Source organism: Odocoileus virginianus, chromosome 10 (genome assembly GCF_023699985.2).
Source record: "Odocoileus virginianus isolate 20LAN1187 ecotype Illinois chromosome 10, Ovbor_1.2, whole genome shotgun sequence".
Taxonomy (NCBI): Eukaryota; Metazoa; Chordata; class Mammalia; order Artiodactyla; family Cervidae; genus Odocoileus; species Odocoileus virginianus.
The window spans coordinates 49,795,547-49,821,798 of NC_069683.1; the positions used below are offsets into that span (position 1 = coordinate 49,795,547).

The 26,252-nt window shown below is 45.6% G+C and overlaps 1 long non-coding RNA gene across 2 annotated transcripts in view; it reads left to right on the forward strand.

The window, feature by feature from the left end:
• LOC139037029 (uncharacterized) overlaps nucleotides 1-20,331 on the forward strand; it is a 28,957-nt gene extending 8,626 nt beyond the window's left edge. The window contains exons 2-3 of one of the 2 annotated variants that reach the window (XR_011489811.1): nucleotides 12,712-12,869; nucleotides 19,358-20,331. This is a non-coding gene — a long non-coding RNA (uncharacterized lncRNA). Of the gene's footprint in view, nucleotides 1-12,711; nucleotides 12,870-15,536; nucleotides 17,152-19,357 lie in introns of those variants that run through there. The other variant, XR_011489810.1, reaches the window with a different exon arrangement.
• Nucleotides 20,332-26,252: the final 5,921 nt, after the last annotated feature.

Sequence of the window (26,252 nt, forward strand, 5' to 3'; positions counted from 1 at the left end):
TAAAACAATTTTTCAGAAAAGACACCTCTCCTGCTTTTATTCTTTGTCACAGCACATTTTCGCTCTTGTTCTGCCATCATTTCTCCACTGTTCCTTCTCAGGCTTCGTCGCTGACTCCCCTTCATTAGCTCCACAAAGGCTGATATTCTCCAGGACTCAGTTTTGCTCCCCTCTGCTCCTCCTGATTGATTTCATCCACTTTCATGTAAGTCAAGGACTCCCAACTCTCTGTCTTCAGTCCCCATCTCTTCCTAAGACTCAGATGTGTTCATTTCGTAAAAAATAGTCTGATCATCCAATGCTTTCGATTTTAAGCCATTCTAAAACATAACACCAGTAATACTTGGTTGCTACCAAAGATTGGGACATGTAGGAAAGCGAAAAGAATATAAAATGCAAAAAAACTGAAATTCAAACTTCCAGGGATAAGTGCTATGATATTCTGATGTATCAAATACATCTGTTAGTCCATACCTAACTTTATGGACTTTTTCTGTGCAAAATTTTGAATTTTTGGCATAAAAATTTCTCACTTTAAAAAATTTTGGTCATACTTTATATATGATTTGGTAATATTTTTTCATTTTTATCTTTCAAATTACTAAATATAATTCTACGTCATTTTAAAGACTATACAGCATTCTAAGGTACAACTGTATCAAAAATTCTTTTAGATTTTTCTTCCAATTTTTATACATTAACCTCATTTCAACATTTTCCACTACTATAAACAACACAGAGTAACCATCCTTGTGACTGAATTTCTGGGAGCAAGCATACAAATATTTTTAAGGTCATCTATAGATATTGTCAAATTACCCTCAAATAAGATTGTATCAATATATATACCAGCAGCAGTGAATAAGAGTACCAGTTTTCCCAAAACCTCACCAAGAATAGATAACAGTATTGGTTTTAATCTTATCTATATATGTTTCTCATTATTTCAATAGCATTTCTTAATTTTTCCTATTTGTTGTCCATTTGTATATATTTCTTTGAAAATTGCCTTTCTGTTTTCTTGGTCCATCTTATTCTATAGATGTTCTTTTATTTATGGAGCTATATGAAACACCTACTCTTTTTGCATACTTACAAGTTGGCAATAACTAGGTTTTCCCAGAGCACTCTCAGGCCAAAATTTCCACAGCCAAATTGATTGTCTCTTGCATAAAGACCAGTTAGCCCTGTTTCCCCTCTCTCTGTTAAAAGCATCACCATCTCCCAAGTCAGCCAAATAGAAAGAAGCATGTCTCCTCCCCCGCCTCTTCTAATCCAGTTACAAAGTCTTGTCCATTTGCTCTCAGAGCCCTCAGGTCTCTCCCATCTCCCCTATTCTCCCTGCCACTTCTTTAGCCTGGCAGTCAACACATGTTAATCTCATCTCTTGCTTGAACCCCTGCAAAAGCTTTCTAATGGTAGCCAGCTGTCACCTCCTCTGTTTTACCCTCCATCCTGACTCAGGAATATTTTTCTATCCTGATACAGAATAGGAAAAACAAATATAGTGGCGTCAATCCCCTCAAAGTCCTGCAATGTCTCTCCATCACCTCCCATGTAACATTGACCGTCCTTAGCATTGCACATGAGGCCCTGTGCAATGCTGTTCCCAGTTACTTTCACATTCCTCTACACTATTCTAGCCTTTGCACCCACAGCCAGTCCTACTGAATACTGTTCCCTCCAAATGTCATGCTTTTATACAACTTCATGTCTAAGCATTTTTGCCTGAAGCCATCTGGTCACGATTCAAGACAGCACATCTTGCCCCTGGAAACCCCTAAGAAATAAGTCAAACACATACAGACTTTGGATCTCTAGCTAACTGGGAACCGGGTTAAAACCTGACACTTTAGAGCTGCAAACTTGACTCAAAACAGCTGAAGGCATTATCCTCGGCATAGCACAGTATCTAAGCAACAAACTGCCTGAGTTCAAACCCCAGCTCTGCATTGTACTGATCCAGGGCAAGTTACTTAATCTTTCTATGTCTTAGTTTCCTCATCTTTGAAATGGCAATCACAATTATTATTCCCTATAGGGTCTCATAAGTTAATATATGTAAAACACTTAGAAAAGAGACTCTCGTGAATTAGGGTGAGCCATTACTCAGTGTCACTCAGACAGATGATATATTTGGGGCAACTAATGTTTCTGCCATCTGACTGTACATGTAAGTGGTTAATTGGATGAAATGGTAAAATGTGAATGCAAGCTCTTTGAAAACTTTAAAGCACTAGGGATTTTTCCAGTATTATTATCACAATATGTCTCTGTACTTCCAGGAATGTATACATCAGGATCTAACTCATGAGAGTTAGATCTCATTATAAGAATTAGAGATTTAAAATTACATCTGCCCCTATATACAATGGAATATTACTCAGCCATAAAAAGAATGAAATAATGCCATTTGTAGCAACCTGGATGGACCTAGAAATTATCATACTAAGTGAAGTGGGTCAGACAAAGGCAAATATCATATATCATTTACTTACATGTGGGATCTTAAAAAATGATACAAATAAATTTATTTACTAAACAGAAATAGACTCAGACATAGAAAAGAAACTTATCATTACCAAAGGGGAAGTGGGGGAGAGATAAATTAGGAATTTGGGATTAACAGATACACATTATTATATATAAAATAAACGAGGACTACTGTATAGCAGACAGAACTATATCCAATATCTTGTAATAGCCTATAACACAAAAGAATCTGAAAAAGAATATATGCACATGGCATTCCTAATCAGGCATAAATGCTGATTGAATGGTAGATGTATATGTGTGTGTGTGTGTGTGTGTGTGTATGCATGCTAAGTTGTTTCAGCTGTGTCCAACTGTTTGCAACCCCATGGACTGCAGCCCACCAGGCTCCTCTGAAACATGGAGTTCTCCAGGCAAGAATACTCAAGTGTGTTGCCATTTCCTTCTCCAGAGGATCTTCCCCACCCAGGGTTGAAACCCACCTCTCTTGTGTCTCCTGCACAGTGATTTCTCCAAGGTCTAAAGATATTTGTGAGGCACTGGGTGTTCAGAAATGGTCATTGTTGTCATTCAGTTGGAATACCGCATCAAGACAATCTTGGCAGAAGGAATAAGGCAGACGCTCAGAGGAGGGAATTAAATGTTGAAGGATGTTGAGTGAGTTCAGAAGAACTAGAGGAAAAGGACCATACTCCTCAGGTCGCCAGCAGCTCAGCCCAGACTCAGATAGCAGCTGATTGAATTTACAGGCAGAAGTCATTTCAAATGCTGCTATTTAGCCTTTATTCCGTCCAGCCTTCTATCATAGTTAATTATTTCTAGGTTTGTCTCCTCCATTAAACTGTATCTTCCTTGAAGTCAGTGACCTCATCTTTGTAAACGCAATACCTGCAGAGCACATGGCATTCTGAATCAGGCATAAACGCTTGCTGAATGTGTGGTAGAAAATAATACCATCTGTCCGGTGAACTCTTAGACATGTGTTCAGGCCAGTTCTTTCTAAATGAAATGAAGTAAGGAAAGAATACAGAATTCTTGCTTGAAGAGAGAAGTAATGAAGGACTTGGATGAAAAAATCCTAGTTCTTGGAGAAATGTTTCTGAAATCATGGAGATTCAGAAACATTCTGCCAAACTGGACTCTACATTTATACATGTAGAGCTGGAACATGACTGGAAGAGCAGCTGGTGTTCTGAGATCTTGCACAATGGCAGAGACAAGCAAAACGACAGCTACACTGTAGTGCTGACTATGGTCCTAGGAGAGCTTGGAGGGTGAATTCTGCTACCACCCCCCAGCCCATCCCCAGCATCCCACACCACTTCTGGAACACACTCATCGCCATGATAGTCAAAGATCTCAAGTCTGCTGGATGAATTTCGGGTTCCCAGAGTTTCCAAGGGACACTGGGTTTCTGTATTGATGTTCTTTCTTTGATTACTCCTTTTCCTTTGTTTTCTGCTGACCCTGTTCAGCTTAACAGTTGACCTTCCAAGAAATGGTCAATAATCAGAGGCAAAGTTGCTTAAAAAAGCAACAAAACACAGGGACTGAAAGTTTCAAAGTGTTTACACCTCCAGGGGTAATAAAGAAGTCCTATCTTATTCGATGGCTTCCCTGGTGACTCAGTGATGGAGAATCTACCTGCCAATGCAGGAGATGCAGGGTCGATCCCCGGGTCAAGAAGAATCCCTGGAGTAGAAAAAGGCAACCCACTCCAGTATTGCTGCTGGGAAAATCCCACGGACAGAGCAGTCTGGCAGGCCATAGTCCATGGGGTCACAAAAGGGTCCGACAGGGCTTAGCAACTAAACAACCAATCTTATTCCATAACTGCAAAACCGTTTCTCCCTGCGGTTTCAAGAGGGGGACTCTTGATCCGTAGCTGATCTGGACTTGGAAGAGCAAGCCTGATCAACTCTGATCAGGAGATCAAGTCTGATTTAACTGGATCAAGGTCAGCAGCTTGATCCTAGTCCAGTTAGATCTGGACTGGTATAATCTCAGGGATCTAGAACATTGAGGATCCCCTGGGTGATCCCAGTGATCTCCAGAGGTTGCATCTGACCAGGAATCTAGTAAAGGCAAGACGCGGAATAAGCATTAATCCTACAGAGTGCAACACAGCCAGTCCAGACAAAATGGGGTCGAAAGTCAAGCATCCCTGTGTTTTCCTTTCCCTTTTCTTCTTTGTTCCTTGTCTTCTTGTGAATGTTTTCTTTCCCAGAACTGGGGAGTCAGATGAAAATTGTTATTTTCTTCAGTATTGTAGCAACTTACATTCAGATTAGCCCTACTGGTTTTAATCCAAGACATTTGCAATTTCTGAAGCCATGGGTCCTTGGAAAACCAGCCCCAGATCGCATCTCTGTGGTCTGCCAGGAGTATGTCAGGGCCAGATGGGGGAGGGAGTCACACATAGGGGCCCTTTGTCCCTTGGACTCTGCATTAAAGTGAGTACAAATGTGACATCAAAGAAGAGATAAAAGGGAAAGCTGTGCTGATTCCCAGTGTGAAGAAAACAGCCTGTTCTGAAGTTATCAGGGCTCCAAATACAATGTAATTTTTTCTTGGGCAGGGCTCTGATAGCCTGACCAGCAGGAAGGGCTGGATGCCAGGCACCCTGACTGAGGGACAGGGTACAGTGGGCCTGATGTTGCCGGCCCCAGCCCTGGGCTCAGGTTCCCCTTGGGTCCCCTTTGGGGCACAAAGACTGCTGGTGCCTTCATGCTGGGCTTGAACCCAATCTCCAGCTAACCTCCTCTAAGTGCAGCCATGCCTGCCTCCCCCTCGCCTGCTCTTGAATCCCAGCCATACTTTGCCGCTTTGGTGGGGACTGTAAAGAGTCCTCCAGACGCAGAAATGATGTGGGCACCCGAAGTTAGAAGAAAATTTCTTCCAAGAATTCCATAAGATCTAGGGATCAGGGAACACAGGGAATGTGTAACTCACTGGTCCTTGCGGTAGTGTCCTCTTAAACCCCTTGGGGAGACTTCCCTGGTGGTCTAGGGGTTAAGAATCCACCTTGCAATGCAAGGGACACAAGTTCAATCCCTGGTGGGGCTCTTTTCAGGGACAGAGGGAGGGAGTGATGCTCACACCTCTGGTCCCCTACCCGCCACAAGCTCTAGGGGGAAATGGCTCCAATCTGGAGTGAAGGACTGTGGGGCTGAACTAAGATCCCACAGGCCACGGAGCAACTGATGTCCCATGCCACAAATGCAAAGGCCATGTGCCGCAATGAAAGATGCGGCAACAAAGATCCCTCAGGCCGCATCTGAGACCTGATGCAGCCACATAAATGAATAAATATTTGGAAAAAAAAACACACCTTGGTGATATGCCTTCACACAAAGATTCATCCACCCCCACTTTGCACCCCATTCTAACACCTACGACCCCCACATAACCCTTCACCTCTCACCCTGAGCCCCCTCCCTACCGTGCTGATCCCAGAGAGCATCTCATGAGTAAGATCGTCTCCCCTCATATACACAAAGTTTCCACTACCTGTAACAGGGCCCAGAAATCTGGGACATTCAGAAGAAACCAGCCACATACGGGTAGGGCCAGCAGCATCCATTGTTTTGAGCGGCTCAGACTAGGCTGACCGAGGTAACAGGGGCGTGAGCCAGGTGTCACTTCAGTTATCTGGGTCACTGTGTCCGAGTGACCCTGGTCACAGAGGCTGCCTTTCCTGTCCTGCCAAGTCATGAAGGAGAAGGCACTCTGCTGGCTGGCTCTCCAGGTTCCTCTTGGGGGAAAGAAGGGATGGACTTGAATGACTCCCCCCACAGAGGCCCAAGACTGAGAAGCCCAGCTGGGTCCCGTGACGCCCCATGTCCTTGAGCAGGAAGAGGGGTATGGGGCTCTTTTCAGGGATACAAGGAGGGAGTGATGCTCCCACCTGCCACCAGCTCTAGGGGAAAATGGCTCCAGTGTGGGGTGAAGGACTGTGGGACTGAACTGAAATGAATCTGTGGCTTGGCTGTGGGCAGCCCACAATTTTTCTTAATTAGCTATGGCATCTTGCCCATCATCGAAATAAATAACAGGTGTCCCCTAAGGACACAACATGAGAGGCGCCATTTATCGCCGCTCTGAGAGGAAACTGACAACATGACGGCTGACATAGCAGAAATAATGAAGAAAAATGGTGGCGAGCAAAGAAGGGCCCCATGGAGGAGCCTTGCAATCAGTCCCCAAGGGGAAACCTCCTGGCCAGCACCTCCCTTAGGAGAGCTATGCCACCCACGGTGACCCTCAACTCCTGGCGAGACTGATGTCTCCCATTAGCATCAGGCAAGTGTCCCATGGAGCACTTCCCGGTACCTGCCACCCCTCCTGTCCCAGCATGGGTCACTGTGAATGTGGGTCAGAGTCCTTGATGTGCTACTTGGAGAGTTTCATTCTTTGAGATATATCAAGTTCAGACCACACTTATCTGTCTGTTGTGGATTCTCTCTGCCAAACGGTAGGCCGCTGATCGGCCACCTGACATCCTCTGGTCCCTTGCTTCATCTAATGGTTGCTAGGTCGAGTCCAAAGTCAAGGAGGTGGCCCTCTCCTGGTGAAGGTGTAGTTCATCACCTGTGCTCAGCATCCCAGGCCTGCTGCTGCACCATTTCTCTCCATCAGTCATGCTCTCTTTAACTGTTACCGACCAGGGCTCCTGGCCTTCCTTAATCAATAGAAATTGATAAAAGGCCAGACAAGAAATTCAGGCAAGGCTTTATTAGGGCTCCTGCTGCAGCAGGAAGGAGTGAAAATAAGTAACAGATTCCCTCCCTTGCTCCCTAAGAGGTGGGGCAAGAGACATTGTTCCTTATACAGGGTCGGGGGAGGGCTGTGTCCAGAGGTTGGGTTGGAGGAGTGGTTTATGTGGTTTGCGCACCTCTCTGATGGCGTTGTATGAACAGGTCATGTCCAGCACCCTGCTTTTGCTCTCAACACCCTGCTTTTGCACTGGGCTCTTCAGAGGTGGCAGTTGGGTTTTTGGTCTTTTTGTATCTTGTTGTACACAGTTTGCCTCAACTGAGCATGCATGCAGTTATTTTTAGTGTCTTATAGTTTCTTTGTATTCTGTTGTTCAAGGAGACATTTATCTTGCAGGCATAACCACTGCAGCAAAGGGCCCCAGGCCCCAGGTTCCAGCCTGTCTCATAACCATTATATTTAACTCTCTACTTCCCTCAAAATACACCACCCATATGGCAGAAAGCAAAGAGTAACCAAGAGCCTCTTGATGAAAGTAAAAGAGGAGAGTGAAAAGTTGGCTTAAAACTCAACATTCAAAAAACTAAGATCATGGCATCCGGTCCCATCACTTCATGGCAAAGAGATAGAGAAACAATGGAAAGAGTGACAGATTTTATTTTCTTGGGCTCCAAAATCACTGCAGGTGGCGACTGCAGCCATGAAATTAAAAGACGCTTGCTCCTCGAAAGAAAAGCTACAACAAGCCTAGACAACATATTAAAAAACAGAGATGTTACTTTACCAACAAAAGTCCCTATAGTCAAAGCTATGGTTTTTCCAGTAGTCATGTATGGATGTGAGAGTTGGACCATAAAGAATGCTGAATGCCAAAGAATTGATGCTTTTGAACTGTGGTGTTGGAGAAAACTCATTCAAGTCCTGTGGACAGCAAGGAGATCCAACCAGTCCATCCTAAAGGAGATCAGTCCTGGGTGTTCATTGGAAGGACTGATGCTGAAGCTGAAACTCCAATACTTAGGCCCCTGATGTGAAGAACTGACTCCTTGGAAAAGACCCTGATGCTGGGAAAGATTGAAGGCAGGGGAAGGGGATGACAGAGGATGAGATGGTTGGATGGCACCACTGACTCAATGGACATAGTTTGAGTAAGCTCCAAGAGTTGGTGATGAACAGGGAAGCCTGGTATGCTGTAGTCCATGGGGTCTCAAGAGTTGGACACGATTGAGTGACTGAACTGAACTTCCTTCAGGGCTCAAAAATATACCGATCCCTTCCATTAAAATCAAAACAATCAAACGGGCCCTCTTTGTAGTTTAAACTCCTCCTCAGCTACTATCTCCCAACATCCCTTCTTTTCTCAGTCAGCTTTTCCCAAAGCACCCTCACTTCTTACACTGAATCCACGGCTGACTTCAGGTAGGCTTTTGCCCTTCGACCACTGAAACAGCTCTTTTGAAAGTCACCAATGACGTCATATGACTAAATCCAGCAGCCACGCTTCACCCTTACGTTACTTACCATTCCTCTTTCTGGAAATTCTTTTTCTCCAAGGATTTAGGGCAGCCATTCTTTTCCAATTCTACTTCAACTTCTCCAGTTACTTCTCAGATCCCATGGCAACTCCCTTCCCACCCCACATCCCATAAGTGCTGGGAAACTTCAAGAGTCAGGCCTCAGAAGTCACCTCTTCTCATTCTGTGTGGTCTTCCCAAACAGATACCCGGTTTCAATGTTCTTCCATGCCTTGATGACCACTAGGTCTGAGGTCTGCTTTGAGTCCTGCCCTCATATATCAAATCATCTATTGAATGATCTCTATGTGAATGTTCTAGAACCACGTCACTTTGACTACATCTCAAACTGAAGTCCTCTTTTGCTCTCTTCACACTCACGTACATGCATGCACACACCCACATCAGCCAAACCTCATGCTCAGGAATGACACCATCAGCTACCATTAAACAGGGGAAGGGTGGAGAAAGAAAATCAATAGCCATGCAGGTGTCACACTGCTTCACATAATCCCCAGAGCTCTGAGAGCAGCTGGACAAACCTTGCTGGCTGGAAATTTGAGATGGACCCCAAAAGTCTACTGTGTATATGGCTGCTCACACAAAACTGGGCTGAGGGCTCTCAAAGATCAGAGATCAGCAAGGCCAAAGGGAAGGGATACAGCACTGATAATCTAGCCACATGTGACAAGACTCTAGTAATGGGCAGAGGGATGTAAAGAGATGGAATCCACCCCAGGAAAGAACACAAACAAGAACTTTTAGACCCCAACATGAATGAGCTTCAGGGCAGCGGTCCCAGTTGGAGAAAGCTTGGTCTTTCCAGACAAGGAGTCCAGAAGAGAAGATGCCAAAGGGTGGCATTAGAGCAGAAATCCTAGACAATGGACTGAGTAATAGCAGACACATAAGGACATGCTCTGACTAGCAGGCTTCTGGGCACCCAGGACTCATTGAAGGGAACACAAATCAATAGCAATCTCGGCAGATGGTCGGACTGATGCCATTGTATCAGTGAAGTTTCCCTTCGGCTGCAATCCCTTTTAGAAGATGGAGGGATGGGAGCGAACTAAGACAGGATAACAAGTTCGGGAGACTGAGAGCCCATGTGCCCTACAATGGGTGACTTGTCTGCGTTCTGCACTGTGGCATGCGGGGGTCAGCTCTCTGTGGTGAGCTGGCCTTCTCTCCCCCTGTGTGCAGTTTGGTTGGGTGTCACATGTTTGAGGAATGAGTCGCCCGGGGTGCCTCAGGGCACTTTCTATGGGCAGCAACAGAAGGATGTTGTCCTGCCAGAAGTTTTGGCCTTGGACCCATGGATGGGCCAGGAGGGGCTTTCTGGTGTTTCAATTGAGTCCATTGAAGACAACATCAGGAAAAAATAGCCTTGGTGATGTAATAAATGTGGGCACCGAATGCTAAGTATAGACACAGCGGGGATCTTTATGTGTTGAGGACGTCTTTCATGGAGTGAGCTGCACTCCAGGCTCCTCTCTGCCTTCTGACAGCAGCATGAAGGAGAGAGGCCTGGGAGGGGAAAATTAAGAACTAGGGATGAGAAAAAATAAGCAATGCTTTCCTTTTCTTTAAATTTCTGCTCCATTACTCCTGGATGTAAAGCTACCAGGTAGATGCTAGCTGGGTTTCCCTCGTGGCTCAGCTGGTAAAGAATCCACCTGCAATGTGGGAGACCTGGGTTTGATCCCTGGGTTGGGGAGATCCCCTGGAGCGGGGCATGGCAACCCACTCCAGTATTCTTGCCTGGAGAATCCTCATAGACAGAGCAGCCTGGCAGACTAGATCCCATGGGTTGCAAAGAGTCAGACATGACTGAGCAACTAAGCATAGCATGGATGCTACAGGAGAAACCTCTGCTCTCAGAGAGTCCACAGATTTGGGGAAACGAATATGTAAATGGAACATCCTAATGGTACAATACCACATGACAAATGCAGCAGTACTGTAGTGATGACACCTGACACGGACTGAGCCCCTATGATGCACCAGGTACCTTAGAAAACGCTGTAAATGCACTCGGTTCTTTAACCTTCCTATCCCCCTCATGAGGAAGACAGCATTATTATTTCCATGTTGCAGATAAGGATGTTGAGGCTTCCACAGGTCCAGGTCAAGGAACTCTTTTCGTCTGCCATCACTTAGCTACAAGTTAAAGCGCTGAAATTCCAACCCATGATTTGCACTCCTGGAGCCTGTACCATCAACTCCTCCACCTGCTGCTGCTTCCCTAGGTAAAGGCAGAGGAAAACAGAAGAAAGGATGAGTGCAGAGATGGCTACAAAGAGGCAGCCTGAGTTGAATCTTGATAAATTAGTAAAAGGATGGGGAGCAAAGCGCCCTCTAGGTAGAAGGAGAGGTGAGTAAAGAGGTGAGGTCCATTTGGAGAACTAGAAAGTATCTCCTCCCCAGCACACACACAGACACACTCACATGCTCACACAGAGCCAAGTTTGTATTCACACATTCATGTATGTGTGCACACATACACATATTCTTTATTGGAGTATAATTGCTTTACAATGTTGTGATAGTTTTGCTGTACAAGGAAGTAAATCAGCTGTGTGTATACATATATCTCCTCCCTCGTGAGCCTCTCTCCCTCCTCATCCCACACCTCTAGGTCGTCACAGAGCACGACTTAAGCTCCCTGCACATGTATGTGTTGTTCTTACACATTTTTTCAAACACACATATGCACTCACTGTCACACACAATTGCACACACAGTCAGACCCATGGGCATGCACAGATTTGTGAACACACTACTTGGTCTATGACATAGCTGCCTGAAGGGGACCTTCATTTCCATTATTCCTCTCTCTTTCCCAGTTTCAACTCCACTACTCCCATGATAGTAATAATAATTGTTCCTCGAGTGACTCCACGTTTAAGCCACTCTGCTAGGTGGTCTTTATACTTTCTCTCTAACACAAGAAAGCAAGAAGGCAGGTATTGTGACCCTTTTTACCTGAAATGCAGGAGACCTGAGTTTGATTCCTGGATTGGAAAGATCCCCTGGCAAAGGAAATGGCAACCCACTCCAGTATCCTTGCCTGGAGGATCCCATGGACAGAGAAGCCTGGCAGGCTACAGTCCATAGGGCCACAAAGAGTCAGACATGACTAAGTGACTAATACTTTCAATTTACAGATATGATTACAGGCCATCAGGCATGCTTAGGATCTCCCCAGGGGCCACATAATTCATGGGTGGCTTTTAAGCCCAAATACCTCTCTTTCTAGAGCCTGAGCTCTTTAAACCACCAAGCTGACTCTCAGATGATAACAGCCCCTAGAGCAGACTTTGCCCCAGGAAGGAGTGGTCCAGCCATACAGCCTGGAGAGCAATGAGCTTGAGTGGGATGTGGAGTGTTGGACCCCATCAAGGCCTCCCCTTCTCCCTTCTAGCTGTGGCTCCTGTCAGTCACAGCCAAGATGCTGGAGAGTCACTGAGAGATGTGAGTGCTTCATATCACTGTGGAGACAACAGCCATCATCACAGAAATCTGGAGTTCAAACTAACCTTAAAGGATGAGGAAACTGAGGTGTTGGCCAAGGGTTAATGGATTGGAAAAGACCCTGATGCTGGGAAAGATTGATGGAAGGAGGAGAAGAGGGCAACAGAGTATGAGATGGTTGGATGGCATCACTGATTCAATGGACATGAACTTGGAAAAAACTCTGGGAGATGTTGAGGGACAGGAAAGCCTGGCATGCTGCAGCCCACGGGGTCGCAAAGAGTCAGACACAACTTGGCGACTGAACAACAACAAATCCAGAAACCCAGAGAAAACTAGGAACACACCTGAATCCAGACACATTCTACTTGCTACACTGCTCCCCAGCATTCCCAGTGCACCTTAGAAATCTTTACCATGGGTACTCTTGATTAATTAATTTGCAGGAGTAAATATGTAGGGTTGGAGTCATTTGCATGTATGAATTTGTTTTCTTTCTCTGCACATGCTCTAGTTCCCATGAAGGCTCAAGGCTGAGCAAGACCTGGAGAGAGCCCACCTGAACAGATGGCCTAGTTGTAGCCCAGTGAGATTAGCTGAAACAAGAAGATTAGAATAACATCTTGAAGACCAGAATCTAGATCTCCTTTGTCCCAGATCTGGCCCTGCTGGGTTGGTACAATTTTTTTTCTCTTCTTGTTATTTCCTCAAAAGATCACTCTTCTTCCTTCCTCTGACTTTCTGGGTCTCACAGCTCAGGTCTGTATCCTTCCTAAGTGGTTATTTTCCTTCTTACTGGATCCCTCCTTGAGTTTCTCACTCTGTACTGAGCTGATTTATAGGCCAGAGTCATTCCCTTGGCTGGGGCAGAAAAATAGCAAGGAGACAGATTAATGATCCTTTTAGCACCCCCAGGAAAATGCCAGCCCAAGGGTGAGACACTGGTCCAGCGGAAGCTCTAACAGCCTGCATCCCAGTCCCTGCGTGTGACTCACCGCGCCTGATGTACTCGGCTCAGGCCAACACATAGTCATGGGAGGAGGGGGAGAGATTTAGAGTGGCTCTGAGCATCAACTCTGTCTACTGCTTCCTTTATTATTAAGGGAGAAGGGAGGATCTGGGGGAGCAGTGAGAAAACTGAAAAAGGGGATGGTCCATAGGGATTCCCTAGAGAATCTGAATTCCTAAAGTTGACATAGATTAAAGTTTCCGGATAAAAACAACCTTTGCTACACGGCTCCCCAGTGGCACAGCACATCATATATTCACACCCGCAGTTGTAACACATCTTAATACACACACATTTTTCTATACACATATCTATATGCAAAGCCATGTGTTCCTGGCCTTGGATCCTCCTTGACTTGAGGACAGGGTCTGCCCGTGTTGGGAGGCACCATGGCTGGAAAAGAAGAAAGACACAGACACCTTGGCAGCCCCGTGTCCCCAGCACGCAGCCCTAACTCCCTGGGAAGCCCCAGTGGGCTAGGATGGCTCCCCTCCTTCCTCCTCTTCTAATTATGACAGGCCCCAGGGGGCCAGAACGAAGAGAGGGGAAGGCTGAGTGAGGACTGCGAGTGGGAAAGGAGGGCACAGGAAGCGGGGAGAGAGGGAGGCGCTGAAGCTGTCGCTTTGTTCTGGGGAGAAGAAACAAGGACGTGGCTAGAAGACACAAAGTGGCCACTCCTCACCTTCCCTGCCCCACGGGCCGGGTAACAACCCCATGGCCATGCTTGCTGATGGAAAAGGGAAGATCCTTTAGATCTGAGATTCAATAGTAGGCTGATTTCTCTCGAAACCATAATTAGGTTGAATGTCATTTATTCCTCCAGTCCCCTTGTGAAGCTGGGAGACACAAAGGGTTTTATCATTACTTACATGAAGGTAGCCTGAGTTGCCAGAACCACTTGACTAAAACCACAGGTTCCAGGCTGTTTGCTCCCAGCCCAGGGGATATGTCACCACTCTACCATCTTGGAGAAGGACTGGCTTCCTCTTCCATCCTTATAGGTGAACAAATAGATGTCCAACATCACCCATCACCATTTATTAATATTAATGAATTCATAGTCACTAATCTAAATGAGCATATTTTAGTAAGCATCCTGCTATTTGCCAGGCATTTTGCTGAGTGCTGGAAGGAAGATCTGGATGAACCCAATCTTGCCCTCATGGAGTCTGTGATCTCATGGAGGACAGATGAAATAACGAACTGCCATTTCATGCATAGTCCTAAGAGCCCTGCTAGGGTTGGGACCACAGGAAGATGCTCACACCTTCTTAGCTAAAGAGAGACAGAAGGCTTCCCTGGTGGTCCAGTGGTTAAGAATCCGCCTGCCAATGCAGGGACATGGGTTTGATCCCTGTCTGGGAAAATTCCACGTGCCATGGAGCAACTGAACCTGCGGGCTGCAAGTACTGAGGCCAGCGTGCCGAGAGCCAGTGATCTACAACAGGAGAATCCACTGCAATGAGAAACCCAAGGACCACATCTAGAGAGAGTAGCCCCCACTTGCTTCAACTAAAGAAAGCCCATCTACAGCAACAAAGACCCAGCACAGTAAATAAATCTTTTTAAAAATTAAAAAAAAAATAGAGAAGGATAACCCTGGGGAGGCGGAAATCACCATGATGCCCACTACTGTCTCAGCAGCTCTTGGTTAACCCAGTTCCCCAGGCCCCTTCTCCTCCCCAAGACCTAGAATTAAATCAGAACATCAACTCCTCTCCAGAGGATGGAATTTCTTCTCTTCCCAGATCTGTTTTGTTGTGGTCATGAAGACCTACAGTCACCAAAGATTCGGAAATAGCAACTCTCCCAATTATGTAAAATGTGATTAAAGCAAGTGTCATGGCCCTTCCCAGGCGCCTTTCACTTAATTTTTGCCTCACCACCCTTGCTTGGGCTGACAAGCATAATAGAGCTGCTTGATACATCTTGTGCTAAAATAAAATGTCTGGTCAAAAGTGCTTAGAATCCGTCAAGGCTGGGGTTGGCTAATGATGTCATTACTCCACAGGGCCTAGCGTTATTTTTAGGATGGCCATTTCCTCCCCCATTAAGGCTCATTAGGATTTTTTTTTCCTCTGTAGTACTCAACCCACACAATAGAGGTCACACACAGGGCTGAGGCTGAGGCAGGTCACTTACCCTTTCTGAACAGTTGAGTTACCAGGAAGGCCACTTGATGCTAAAGGAAGCATTTCTTTAAGGGTAGGAAATCAGACCAAGGTCAAAAGCTGTCTGGGATGGGCTTGCGTAGTTGGCTTCCAATATTGCAACAGCCAGGTTTAGGTCACCTATGCCCCACTTACCACTTTTCCCTTTATTCCTCTCAGGTACTAGCCTCTTTAGGTCTTCCCTGCTGATTCAGTGGTAAAGAATCCGCCTGCTAATCCAGGAGATGTGTGTTCCATCCCTGAGTCAGGAAGATCCCCTGGAGGAGAAAATGGCACCCCACTCTAGTATTCTTGCCTGGAGAATCAGATGGACAGAGGAGCCTGGTGGGCTACATAGTCCATGGAGGTGCAAAGAGTTGGACACAACTGAGTGCATGTGTATGCGCACACACACATACACACACACACACACTAGTCTCTTTAAGACACTTCTAGCCTGGCTCAAATCACAGAGCTAAAATAGCCCTGCAAATATTCCATCATCCACAAGATGAATTCTCTGCACTCCAGTGTGAGGCAACCTCCCACCATGCAGAGAAAAGCATTAATCTATATTTCTACCAGCACTGACTTTGCAATCAGGTTGGATCTAAGTTCAAATCCTAAGGCTGCCATTGACTGTCTATATGTCCCTGGTCAAGTTTCTTACTATGTCTTGAGTTGATTTGCTTTCTCACTAAAAGGAAGGTAATAATACCAACTGCCAGGACTGTTGTTGGAGAGTAAATAAGAAAATATATGTAAGGCACTTAGAATCTCTGGTACAAGAAGAATACTTATTACATGCAACTGTTGTTATTATTCATCATCATCTTTAGTATTATTATAAACCACCAATCTGCAATTTTGAAACCCAAAAGCTCTGAATATTGAAAGATCCCTTGTAACTCATTTGGCAATAAAACCTGACCCAAACTGACCTGAGTTTCTTTGTAGACCTCATTTATTCCACTTCAGATGAATATTTGCTGCAGAAATCGGCACAGTGTTTTCTTCCAAGTTGTTGCTCCTGACTCTGCTGCAGGTTTTATGTAACATCTAGGATCTGTAGCATATTACTTTTCAAAAATCTAAAAAATTCTGAATTCTGAAACACATCTGGTCCCATGGGGGTTTGATAAGGGATTGTGGCCAATATTCTTTTTCAAATCAGACAAATCTCACAATGCAGGACCCACACCAGCAATAGTCCTTCTGACCTAGAAAAATAGAAGGATTTCTTTACTGGTTGCATCTTCCTGAAAAATCACAGGGAGCCCCCAGGCAGAGAAATCTGCCCACTTTGTTACTCACAGACCAAATATATTACTAAACCTATACTGGTAGCTTTTGGCAAATCTGAACCAAAAAACTACAGAATATCTTGGAATCATATATTCTCATTGTGCTCCCATACAAGTAGCATTTCCATTTACTGAGCACCTACTATGTGCTTGACTCTTTACATACACTTTAACCTCTAAACAAGAGAAAAGAAGGCATTACTATCCCCACTTTACAGATTTGTAAATAGGGACACAGAGATGGTGGAAACTCAGACAGTTTCCACTCTGATTTCAAAACCACTGTTTTCCTCTATAGCATTGCTTGCTGATTTTCAAAAATCACAGAAAAAGAAAAAGGGAAAGCTTATTTCAAACTGATGTTAGTCCCATTGCTATTATATTTCACATCTGTAGCATTATTTAAGACCCAGGCCGTGAACAAGGGGTCAGTTTGCAAGTTTGGGAAATAGTGACTTTTTCTCCTGCCAGTGGTACCCGTGTTCTCAGAAAATGACAACGATCTGTTATTACTCAGCCTTTGATCCTTCTTCCATTGCCTGAAACTCGACGTGTGGGAGGAGTTTCAGGATTGCACTGGTGGCAGAGATGGTTGTTTTGGGTGGGTCTGTAGCTGTGTTCCTTGTTTGATCTGATGAGATCATTTGAGCATGAAGGCCAAGGAAGGAGATTTGGTAACCTTGGCACTGAACCCACTGGTGAGTGTTCAGAGGGATGCTCCTCCAGCACACAGCGTGCTACGCTGGGCATGAGGCTCTATCCATGACAACCTGTCTTCCCTGGAGCTGAAAGTAAAAATCAAAGGCAGCAAAAAAGATGAAAAAGCAAGTGTTCAAAACCAGAGAAAGCTGCTCACCCTCCCTCACGACACCCGATGAGACAAAGACCACGAAGTAAAGATGTCGTGCCGTCTGCAGATTAATCTACACTATGCAGAAGTGGTCAGAGTCCTCCATTCCCCCATAATAAGATACCTGGGAAGCCTCACAATGAATGCTTCAGTCAACAAGATAGCAAGAACTCCGGCAGGCTGGCGGTGCATTGTTTATCAGCTACCTGGGGCTTTGAATTATGAAAAGATGTCTGAAAGAGACTTTGTTATCTCATTGTACTTCTGCAAGTTGCCACTCACTTCCATGAGCGGCAATGCTCCTCTTAGAATTCCTGACTTTTGATTTGAGGATGTAATTGTTCCTCAGACTGACAATGGTAGGTAGGCTTGAAACTCAAGGGTGGCCACGCGGCCTGTGGTCACCTGCAAAAACGGAGGTACAGCTGGGGCTTCTGACAGGCCCTGGTGAATTCCAGGCAGCCTGCCAGGTGGCATGGCTGTCAGTGATCCGTGAGGTCACTAACGTATGAATCAACGTTGGCGGCATCCATGGTTGCATCCATAATGTAGACGGTTCAGTAGCATGTCACAGGCCAATGAGAAAGTGACTTGTCTTGAAGAATTTTTTTCTTTTCTTTTTTTTCTTTTTTATCTCAGTAGCGGAGAAAGCAATCAACCAAGAAATGGAGAGTGTGAAACAGAAGTATCCAGGTGGGTTACTTCCTGTGGCCTTGGAAGTGGCATAAGTTCCAGTCACTGTGCCCCAAATTATAAAGCAGTTATGACCCCCTTCTTTCCCCATCACAAATAGTTAAAGCCATTCCCCTGCTCTGCTTTCCCAGTAGCTGCTCGAAGACTCACTGCAAACTTCATCAAATAACCACATTTTACGAATGGGGAAGCTGAGGACCAGAGAAAGGAAGGGACTTTACCCAGGTCACAAAATACATGGTAACAAACCAAGATGAATGTCCTCTTTTCTGATTCCCAGTGCTTTCTGTAGCACCCCCCACTCAGAAACAAAGACCCCGAGATTTTCTAAGCCTGAGAAAAGAAGCATTTAAGCTGGAGAATGTTGTAATTTAAAATGGAAATCTGCTCTAGAACGCTGATGACAACTGGTGACTACTGATGCGTCTGCAGATAGCTTGACACTGACAAAAGCAAGTGCTGAGGTGTGAATAAGTGTGATGCTAACAGACGACTCTCCATAATACAGTTTTCATGAGCAAATGAGACGATAGGAAATCTATATTGCAGGAGACTGTGTTCATGTCATGTTTGTTTATGCTGTAGCAACCTGATATTCATTGCCTTGTGCCTTCTCTGTGCCTGGAGATGGTATGATGCTGAGAAACCCAAAGCTGGCTTCAAACTTCACAAATGCAACCGAGGGTGTCCCCACCATATACACACACATTCATTGAAGGCTGGCTTCAAAAGACGGGTCTATAGTCTGGCAAAGTGGTAAACGGTAAAGAATTCCCTCCATTGTGGATCATCATCTAAGAGTCCTAGCTGGTTGCCATTTTGCTCTGGGAACATCCTTCCCAAAGCCCCAGTCCTCCTCCGCCACCATTACATTACTCGCATACTGTAGTCACTCAACATAGCACGGCTTAGCGCTGAGCCCCAGGACAGAACTCCTCTGGGGAACTACATACCCTGTATGCAGGAGGAGGAGCCAGGCTCTATTCTGTGGGTGAAGCCCCCGATGTCCCCATGGAGGCCCTTGGCCGTGGTGGCAGTGTCACCTCCTAGGACACCCCTCTCTTCTGGCACCAAGGAAGGCAAAGTTAGACTGACAACAACACTAACAAAGATTAATTCCTGTGTCTGATGAGAGTTAATTTCTCTGATTACAGGACTCTCAAAGATGTGCAGTGACTAAAGCCTGACTGGAAATATTCAAGTGGCAGAATGATGGGGCCCAGAGCCGCAGTCACACACCAGCGGCAGACACAAGACCTTTCGGGGACCCAGCACGTTCTGAGTCAAAGAATGAGCATGCAAGGGCAAGCTGGTAGGTGTTTATCTATTTCAGTCCATTTATTTGTTTATTATTTATTTTCCTCTCCAGAACTTCTTGGAAAGTCTTGTCTGGAACTGCATGCATTCAGAAAGAAGAGATGAGAGGTGAGGAGGGCATATCCACCTGGAGAAATACTGTCTGGTCCCTGGAAACTGATGACTAGAAGGCCTGCTACACTGGTCTATCTGTCACCCCCTCCCACAAGAATTTGCTTTGGATCATGGACAGGGAAGAAGTTGATGGATACCTGGGATGATCCCCCTCTAGACCACTACCTAACTAAGGGCAGGTGCCCATGAGTCAAGCAGGCAGAGAAGGTCATCTGTTTAGAAACAGTTGACATGCAGAGTGACAGCCTCAGAGGGATCTGTGGTCAGAGGGAAAGTGGGAAGTGGTTAGAGAGATGGGAGCTTGGAAGGCAGACCAACTTGGATTTCAAGTCTGGCGCCATCATTTACATCTGTGTTCATCTGGACAAGGCACATTGCTTCTGAGAGGCTTAGTTATCTCATCCAGAAGGAATATCACCCCATCTCTGTTAATTCCTTGGCACACACAATTTGTAAAGAGTCCGACAACAAGGGCCCCTCTGCCCGAATTCCACTCCCCACCTTTAGAGAAAGGTCCACTGCCTTCACTCCAGGGAGACAGGGAGACCAGGGGCTCTCTACTTAGTAGAGAAGCTTAGCTATTTCTGGCTAAGGGAGAAATAAAGTCTTCCTACTGCAGGTGCGGGGCTTCCCAGGTGGCGCTAGCAGTGATGAATCTCCCTGCCAATGCAGGAGACGTAAGACACACAGGTTGGATCCCTGGGTCGGGAAGATCCCCTGGAGGAGGGCATGGCAACCCACTCCAGTATTCTTGCCTGGAGAATCCCATGGACAGAGGAGCCTGGAGAGCTACAGTCCATGGAGTCACAAAGAGTCAGACATGACTGAAGCGACTGAGCACGCAGCCACGCCCTGGCAGATGGAGGCCCAAGGGAAAAGCTACTTTTCCTTATCACTCCCCATCTCTGCCCTCCCCTTCCCCTTTAGCCCTCCCTGCATTCATTCATCTCATAAGCATATACTGAGTGCTTACCAAGGGCCAACACCATGCTAGGAACTGTTCATAATGTGATGCTCCAACTCCCTTGAACAGAAGACTCCCCACCTTCCAAAGATGTTTGCCAATTCTGTCAGTGTTTATTAAGAGTCTATTTTGGGCTAGGTACCAGACTAGCATCCCCCAAGACAGGGAGAATAAGTCTCTCTCCCAAGGAGCTCATGGACAGCTGACTTCTGTCTGAAGGTAGTTCATTCCTAGGGGTTTGGGATGTGAGTGTCCAACGCTCCGCTCTTGAACTGGGCTAGTACAGATGTAAAGCTGCAGTCAGCACACTGCTAATGGGGCTTTGAAAGTCTCTGCTTTATTAGGGCATCCAGGAAAGCCGATTTCAGCTGCAAATGCCTTCATTGCCTCCCCAGCAGAAATGGCTAATACCTGCTTTCTGGGACGCGCTCATCAAAAGGAGACTCTCAAAGCCCCATTAGCAGTGTGCTGACGCTGGCTGTACATCCTGAAAGAGCAAAGTCCAGCGGCGTTAAAGGAATCTAGCCTATTTGTCAACACTTGCGTGAGTCAGAGCTCCCCACACATCCCAGCCCACACCCCCATTCCTTACAATTTCTCAGCAGGGGGCTCTGCAGTCCTACAACCCACACACTCCAACCACCCCCCACCCGCCCTCTTCCAGCTCTCCAGCCTCCCTCCCTGCCTGTCTCAATTAATCCTACAACCCTTCAGAAGCCGGAACACCCAGCGCAGAGCTGCACGCCCAGAAGATCCCCCTTAGCCATCGTCGGGCTCCACCTAGAGAGGCTCTTGGGCTCTGTTCCACTATCACCTTCAGGTTGCCACCCGGGTCAGAATCTTGAGTTTGGATGGGGCCTTAAAGGTCAGCACCACCCATATGTGGTCAGTTGGTCTCCTATGGGGCAGAGATGGCAGCCACCAGAAAGCCATTGGAAGCAAACAGACTTTCAGGTCCAGACTTGCACTCAAGCTGTGAGAACACGCTAGTGCACACAGGGCGAGTAGGGAGAGCTGCAGTTACTGCATGGAGATGCTAGGAATGCCATTAAGATGGTCTTGTCTGAGATTTTCCCCCCCGGTTCTTCCCCACCCCAGTCCTCCTAAGACCTCATTTCAATTTCTGCAATGGTCCAAGCTCAATGCAAAGGATACCCAGTACTGAGCAAGACTGTTCTTGCAGACCTCAAGAAGAAAGAATTGAAATTCTCTCCATTTTGTTTATTGTCCCATTATTCAGTAGACAAGCAGGGTGACGTGGGCTACTAAGGAACCAGGGTCATTAGGAAGTCTAGCTACGAAAATAAGGTTTCAGCAACGCAGAGCAAGCCCTGCTGTGCTGCAGGCATGTGCAAGCCCCTGGGTGGACGAGGCTGAATAATCAACTCGAACCTTTACGCTGAGGACTCAAAGCTTAGTGGGTGAAGACAGGCAGAAAGAGGAATTATACGTAGCCTGAAACACGCTTTATTAGCCGTATGAACAACTGGCCCTGCTTTGTTCCTTATCTTATTGGATGTTGCTATGGCGTTTGTCACTGCTGACCACAGCCTATTTCTTGAAATTCTCTACCTACTTAGTTTCTGATTTCACTTTCTCCTGGGTTATCTTTACTTCTGAAACCACTCCTAAGTCTCCTTTATTGAATCCTCTCCCTCTGCTGACCCCCTAAATATTGGTACTCCCTAAAGAATCCATTTTCTCTCTTTACCATTCATTCTGCAGCTGACATTCTTCCTGGGAAATATCTTTTGCTCCTAAGTCCTGACATGTATATACTGACAGTTCCCAAATCTATATCTCCTACACTCACTTTTCTTGGGTGACACCTCCAGGGCATATATTTTTTGAACAAACATTTCTTTAAAATACCAATATCAGTAATATTCTAAGTGCTTTACAAATGTCAACTCTAACAACGTAACAACCCTGTGAGGTGGGTGCTATTATTATCTTCACCTTAAAGACAAGGAAATTAAAGGACAGAAAAGTTAGGTAACTTGTCCAAGATCACACAGCTAGGGAACACTGAGGCTGAGTTCCAAACACATGTGGTCTGGCTCTAGAGGGTGTCATGCCAAGCTGCCTCTCCACCTCTACATATTACAGGAATATGACATATATTAGGCAAGTATAAATTGGTTATCAAGAAAATTTATGGACTGAAATAACATAAATATGTGTGGGGGAAAAAATAAACTTGGTTATCTTCTCCCCAAGTCTCCTCTTCCATTTGTATAACCAAATCTTCCACTTCTGTAAATGGCATCATCATCTCTTCAGGCTCAAAGAAAGAAACTTACAACCTGACATGTTCAGTGAAGGCTTCTGAGTTATATTGAATTGAACTATTCTAAACTGAATTGAACTGAAGCATGAAGGGAGCTCAGAGTGAGAACGTCCACTGGAGAATTCGGAAAGATTTTAGAGAAGAAGTGACATGTGAGCTGACCAAAATATAACACATTATATCAAACATTTCATATTCATAGGCCTGAGAGACCAGGCAGTTCTATACTCTCATTTCACAAATCGTGAATTTCGGGCAGGTTAGAGGAACCAGCAGTGGCAACAAGTTGAGAACTGAGTAGGGAAGGAGACTTAGCCCCTTATTATTGAACGCCTGGTCCACAGGCTGGTGGGACCTCTGATGTTATCATCACGTCAAAGCTTCTTCCCACAGACCTTGTCAATCAGAATCTGCCTATTAACAAATCTCCAGGTGATTTGTCTGCAAGTGAATGTTGGAGAAGCATTGGCCTAAGGAATTAGATTATTTAGTCAAACCTCAGGATCCTCCTGATTTCATTGCCCCTAGAATGCCTCTAAGTTTTGCTAAATACATCTGTTCTCTCTCTGCTCCCTGCCCCTGACAATCTCATGGAGATTAAGAGCAATATGATTGCATGCACACCTATCTCTACTGCGTAGAGAAGCTTTCATCCTCAGCTGCTCAAAGGAAGCACAGCTGTGAACGATGTTGGTAAATGTTCAGCAGTTGGTTTTGACAAAGGACGGGGGGAGGCAGAAAGAAAGAGGAGGGGTTTGTCCATGGCATTAACCCAGTCCCTGGTACTTGCAGTTCATGGGATACTGGGCCAGCTGCAGTCTGGAATTAAGTGCAAGGAAGGGAGTGAAGGGATCTTGCAAGAGCCAACTGCTTGATTAATGTGGTTGGGGGCAGGGGGCGTTGGCTAAAGCCCTGGAACCTGGAGTACCAGGACAACCCTAGCATCAGAGTATTAATGAGAGGTGGATGGAGACTCGAGGCTGCCAGTGGAAAAGAAATTGAGGTCTTGAGGCCTGGGTTTGTATCAAAGATGGATGCCATCAGGATGGAAAGGAGGGAATGCCTGATAGAACCAATGATGAAGGGTGGCAAACAAGACCAGGAATCAGGGGAAAGTGTAAAAGAAGAGTACAAATAATGGGGAGGAGATAGTTAATTAAAACAAAACAAGCTTCAGCCACAGGGGTTGTGTCTGAGGTCCATGATTGGACGCAGGATTCAACCTTCTTGGGGATGGAAACTGTTACTGATAAAAGGGGGAGTTTTTCAGGCAGCTCTGTACCCCAAAGTTAACTCTTTTCCTGTCTAAACCCACAGAAGATGATAAAATCCCTTCTTCAACAGCTGGGGAAGACATTCACAGACACTTCACAGAGGCATTTTGTTGCAGAAGGCATTCATGGAACAAGTTTAGGTTGGAAGACAATTGCATCTCCTGAAATTCCTGCATTTGCATGAATACGTGCACTAGCAAACAGGAGCAGAAAGAGCTAAAGTGGAAGAAATTCAGGCATCTGTATACTCTGGAGTGAACAGTTGGAAGCTGAGTACAGTTCTGCAGTTGCCCTATCAACTCTGCCACAAGGAAGGGATGGGTCCAAATCCCACTGGCTGGGGATGCAGAAGGGGACTTGTGGCCAGGGCTGATCCAGCAGAAGACAATTTAGTGAGCATCAGGACCAGGGGTCTGGGGGTATCAGACATAGGATGGAACCAGAGTTCTACTGGTGTACTCGGTAGAGCTGTTACCTGGAGATAAACCATATTATTCTTTCCACAAAGTAGAGCCTGAACTGATGCTCCTTGTTTCTGTTCTTAAAGAGTTTAGAGTTTGGGGGGGAAAACCTTTCAAGTGTTAACAGCTGATGGATATAATCTCCAAGACAGAAGATTAAAAACGTAGCATCTGTCTTCCTGTCCCACACAGTCTCCAATTTCCTTCCCTTTTCTCCCTACCCCTATCTTTTCTCCTTTTCTTGGCTTTCTTCTGACTCTTCTGGCTATAAAACTAAACCAACATTTTTCTCTTATTATTTATCACAGAGAATTTTATGTTTCCTGATCTTGGTTTAGAAAATGCACAAGCAAAACCGCTTTATTTATTGATACATTTAACTAGACTAAATTAACTCGACTTTTATGTTTTGTGTTCCTACCCCTCCCACCCTTTGCCCTAAACGATGGCACTGTCAATGCCAAGATGGCATCTGCCCAGGTCTGGTACTAACACAGCACTTGCAAAGGATGTTTATAGAGAATGGTGTTGTAGATGTCTCCTGAGCTTGCCTGGTAATTTCAGCCCTTCGGAGGGTAACAGAAAACCTCTTATCTAACACAATGAACTGGGGATAGAGCCAGGGCATATAGACAGGCAAGTCAGGTAGCAATTCAGCTGTGTCCACTGATTCTAGGGCTCTCTGTTTAAAGGTCACAGAATTCCTACTCACTCACCTCTTAAATCATTTGCTTCAGTCTGCAGGTGGTGACAGAGACTCCAATAAACAAAAAAATTAAAATAGTCACCCTTCAGCGTTAACAAGGAGCTGCTTAGAAGCCCCAGCATGATCATCAATAGCCAGTCCAAGGGAGCTGTCAGCGGCTCCCCTGAGGAAGGGCTTCAACTAATGCAGAGAGTAAGGCTGGGGAGCCCACATGTGGGGAAGAATCAGCTGTTTGGCCTCTAGGTGGGACCCCAGAGCTGAAGGTAAAGGGGTTGGGCTTTGCCATCCCCCCAGGCAGAATGGACCAGAATGGGCCCCATGGGACGTCTACAACCAGGGAAAACTTGCTACAATCTAGGGCTTATTCAGTGAAATCCACTGTCCTCTCCCCATGATAGGGGTTCTCAGTTAAATTTCTTCTGTGCTCCCTTTTCTCCCCTAGTGATTTGGTTTTTTGCAAGACTTTTTTTTTTTTTCTCAGCTACTGCAAGGTTGACTCAAATGGATATTATAATTCCAGTTTGAGATCAGATTTATAAACATAAGCCTCAGTTTCCTTATTTGTAAAATGACAGAGAAGGCAAATCCAAGAGGAAAACACAAATCACTCAGCCCAACAAGAACATGATCAGGAATTTTTTTGGAAAGAGAGTCGTTTGAGACTAATGAAAATTAAGAAGCTTTTCCTTGGGGCTCCTCCATAATCTTTCATCTTTGAATTCAGCGTAGGAAGAAAAGGAGAAGAGGAACAAGTGACATCATGTCAATTGACAGCAGAGAGAGAGAGCAGAACCTCTCAGTTCCTTTTATTTCCGCCTTCTCTTCTTCCACAAAGACTAATCTAGGTCTGGGAAGGGTAGTATGAACTCAAGTAGAAACAGTCTGAAACCTACAATGGGTGAGGAGACAGTAAAAGAGTTCAA